The following is a 4,521-nucleotide window of genomic DNA, read 5'->3' on the forward strand; positions in this document are numbered from 1 at the left end:
CAATTGAAGGGGACAAATAAGCAGGCTGGTAGCAGGGCCTGAGTCAGGGAAGATATCAGCGTCTTAAGGGCCTAACTGGCTCCTACTACTTCAGTTGACTGCCTGTTCTCCTCAAGTGGGTTCAGGGAAGCAGCAGGAAACAGGAAGCTCCCTGAGAAGCTGGTGTTAATCAGTCCAGGCTCCTGGGAGTGCTAGAGAGGAACATAAGAGGCTCCTCCTCCTCTCTCTCCCTGCAGTTCCTGCTGCTTTCTGTTATTCCCTCTCACCTTTTCTCCTGTCGGCTGTTATGTCTCTTGTGCCCTCCTTCCTCCAGCACAGCACTCCACCATCTCTGTGCATCTAGAACAGAGAGAATACATATGCACCAGCAGCAGACATCATTTTCTACACTCTGGGTCCTAGTGGCACTCTTCCCCCTTCACCCCCCCCCCCCCCACACACACATAGTCTGGCACCTGAAGCGGCTGTCTCAGTTCACCTCATGGTAAGGCCAGCCCTGGATCTGAGCTAGGAAAGAGTTGAGGATTCCCGCATATTCTCAGTTGTGAACTGACAATTATGAATTAGAGAGGCAGCATGGCCTAGTGCCACTGGGAGACAGGGCTCCTACAGTCCAGTAGGAGCCAGTCCAGTCCTGGCTCTGCCACTGACTTCGTGTGTGACCTTGGGCAAATCCCTTAACCAATAGGGCCAACATTTTTAAAGCTGGGTTTCTAAAGTTAGGTTCCTAAATCCACATTTAGGCACCTAAATAAAAGGTCTGAGCATTTGCAGCAGCCAGTGACCTCAGTGGAAACTGTGGGTCCTCATCACTGCTGAACATCAGGATGAATTTAGGTGTGTAAAGTCCAAATGTGGGATGCAATGCATGACAGAGTCCTAAAATGAGGGACACGCATTTATTCAGGAAAGTCAGAGCCTACATGATTCCTTCCTGTAATAATAGATTGATCTGAAAGTGCTTTACAAGTATCATTATCCCATTTTACAGCTGGGGAAATGGCAGCACAGAGAGATAAGGTCACCCATCAAGCCAATAGGAAAGAGCTGGGAATGGAAGGAACCCCAGCATCCTAGTCCAGTGTTCTAGCCACTAGGCCACACTGCTATAACCTCTGTGCTAGGGTTCTTTAGTTCTGCTGTAAAATGACCTTCAGTAATAAAACGGGGGGCGGGTGAGCAGATTTATGTAGGACATGGGTGAGTTCAGGACTAAAAGTGGCGTTTTGTGGAATGACCGACACGAGAGGTTTGCTTTGCACCGTGCTTGGAAGATGCTCAATATTCAAGGAAACAGAGTGCCATCTGGTGGTTAAATGAGGAAGTGCTAATCTGGAATTAAGCATTTTCAGAAATAAACAGTGAAGTAAACCTATCCCAGTGAGTTTGGGAATTCAGCGTGTTGAGATGCCCTGGATTCCAGGTGCAAAGTAAGGATATCAGGAGACTGAAGAGCATTTCCAGGTAATCATGTAAGGAGCATGGTCCAGAACATTATTCGGTAGAACAGTCCATTATAAAAATAAAGAACTAAATATGCTCATCTCTGGTATCACAAACATCCTTGGTGTGAACAGGTGAATAATATTCATATTTATTGTATATTAGTTTTTTTTTTTTTTTAACTCTACAGCACCTTTTACTTTGACAGGTTCTCAAACCATGTACATACATCACCATGGAAATGTAGCCAGGTCTGGGGTGTGGAAGGCAGATAGTGATGCAGGACACTTGTGTGGCACCTATATGAGAAAGGTGGCGTGATGCTCTGGAGCAAACCTCAATGGGAGGAGCTATACTTAGAGCAACGCTGCTGGGGAGCTCACAGTCTGAAAAGACCACTAACCCAGGAAGATTAAGGGGAGGGGAATATGTAAGTAGTTCCATTCCAGGTGTAATGTATGGGATTAAGGTAGAACTCGAAAGAGTTTGAGAGCCCTCTAGCAGTCTCTCTGTGTTCCATGTTTTAGAAGCCACCAGAAACCAGACAAGCATCAATGTGTGTGAAGCTAGGCCTGGTAGGTTTGTGTATTGTGGCAGAGCTCAGACCTTGTCCCTGCAGGTACTGTGCTTCTAGGCGGTATATGCTAGCCTCAGTGGCTCTCTGTAACCTTCCACATAGCCCTTCTCTCTCTAGGGCCAGGATTACAGTCTGAGCCCTTTTCATCATAAGCCAGCAAGGAGGTTGGTGAGAGAACTCCCAGTCTCTATTGTCCCTAGGGCTTGTTTTAGAACAATTTAGCCTCCTGTCCTGATAGGGGCCTGACTTCCCCTCCCAGGAGGTGTTCCTGTAGTGGTGAGTTGGGGGGAACCCGGGCCCGCCCTCTATTCCAGGTTCCAACCCAGGGACCCTAATAGTAGCAGCTGTTGGCAGCCAACCTTTCACTGCTAGAGTTGCTACATTTACCTGGGCCACTTCCCCACAGCTCTCCTGCTTCTCCCTTCTTCACCCTTACCTTAGGGCTCCCTTATCAATAACTTGAGGGTGCCTTCATTAACCAGCCCTTCCACCACACTGCCTCTCCCCTGGCTCTCCTCTGCCTGACTGGAGTGAGCCCTTTTTATAGTATCAGCGGGGCCTTAATTAGAGTCAGGTGGTCACATTAGCTTAATGCCCTCACCTGACTCTTTGCAGGTTAATTGGAGTCAGGTGTTCTCATTAGCCTGGTGCAGCCCCTGCTCTGGTCAGTCAGGGAACAGAAAACTGTTAATCCAGTGGCCAGTATATCTGCCTTCTGCTATTCTGCTGTACCCAACTGGCCTGGGTCTATCACAGTATGTTTGTGTGAACATGATTATTTGCAACCTAGATGTGCTCCTGCAGTCTCTTTGGATTTTTTTTGTTGTGTAAAAGAGCTAAAGACTCAGTAGTGGAGCTGGGTGGGAAGCAGTTTTCCTGTCCTGTGAGAATTGGAGAGTTTAAAAAAAAAAAAATCCCCATCCTGAACTGGGATAAATTTTCAAAATCTCCAAAATTTTCACAAACTGAAAAGCCTCCTCGCCCCCTCCCCCAAATTTGAATCAGGTCAATCAAAATGTTTTGACAATTTCTAAATGTTTGGCTTCAACTTTGACTTTTTATTGTAAATTACTTTAAATTTAGAAATAAAAAATCATTTCAAACCAAAAAACTCAGGACTTCTAGTTTTGAAAATGTCAAAATGGGATATTTCTACAATCTCTAAACTTGTTTGCAGTGTTTCTTGACACAGGAAATTCATCAGAACTGGCCCTTTCCTGCGAGTGGTTTCAGCTTTGGTAAAATTTGCATTTTCTGGTGAAAAATGTGTTAAAAAATTCCCTGGCTAGTTCTACTGTCCCCCAGACTTTGGGCGTTGCTCATAGATGAGATGCCAGTTACCCCCATATGCCACTCACCCAGCTCATGGAAGAGGTGGCTCAGGAGGGGAGGAGATGAGAGCCCCAGGGAGTAGGGCTCACTGCAGGGGACTTTAGGCTCATGTCCTATCATATTATTTTAAGGCTCATTATCAACTGGCTCAGCTATAATTTTGCAGCTTTGTTAAACCATTAAATCTTCTGCTGCAAACAGCCTCCAGTGGAAGTGAACCGGACTCCCTTTGACTTCACTTGGAGTTGGGCCTGTATTTATTCCAGTGCTGAATGCATTCCCCCCACCCCTGATTGAGAAAGGAGCAGCAATAACTTGGAAATTCAAAATGACAAAGTGTCGTATTTGGGGGCTCAGCTATTCCAATGTATAATACAGCTTGGACCCACTTTGCACCCATGTAAACAAGTGCAGCCCAGCGCCCCTGAGCCAAGGCTCCCTCAGAACCCCCGATTTGCACATATGCATTGGTGGGAGGGGTGTGCAAAACAATGTGCTTGAAAGAATGGCTTAGGTCAGCGGTGGGCAAACTTTTTGGCCTGAGGGCCACATCGGGGTATGGAAATTGTATGGTGGGCCGTGAATGTTCACAAAATTGGGGGTTGGGGTGTGGGAGGGGGTGAGGGCTCTGGGGTGGGGATGAGGGGTTGGGGTGCAGGAGGGTGCTCCAGGCTCGGACTGAGGGGTTCAGAGGGTGGGAGATGGATCAGGGCTGGGGCAGGAGGTTGGGGCATGGGATGGGGTCGGGGTGCAGGCTCCAGGTGGTGCGTACATCAAGCAGCTCCTGGAAGCAGCTGTATGTCCCCCCTACATCGAAGTGTGTCCCGGTGGCTCTGCGCAGTTCCCTGTCTGCAGCTGCCACCCCTGCAGCTCCCATTGGCTGCAGTTCCCGGCCCATGGGAGCTGCAGAGGCGGTGCTTGAGGTGGGGGCAGCGTGCGGAGCCCTCTGGCTGCCCTTACATATAGGAGCCGGAGGGGGGACATGCCACTGCTTCCAGGAGCTGCGCGGAGCCCCAGCACGTGCAGAGCAGGGCAAGCCCTGACCCCGCTCCCCAGCTGGAGTGCCGGAGCAGAGCAAACCCTGGATCCTGCTCCCCGGCGGGAGCTCGAGAGCCGGATTAAAACATTTGAAGGGCCGGATGCGACCCCTGGGCCGTAGTTTGCCCACC

This window comes from Malaclemys terrapin, chromosome 12, assembly GCF_027887155.1.
Source record: "Malaclemys terrapin pileata isolate rMalTer1 chromosome 12, rMalTer1.hap1, whole genome shotgun sequence".
Classification (NCBI taxonomy): Eukaryota; Metazoa; Chordata; order Testudines; family Emydidae; genus Malaclemys; species Malaclemys terrapin.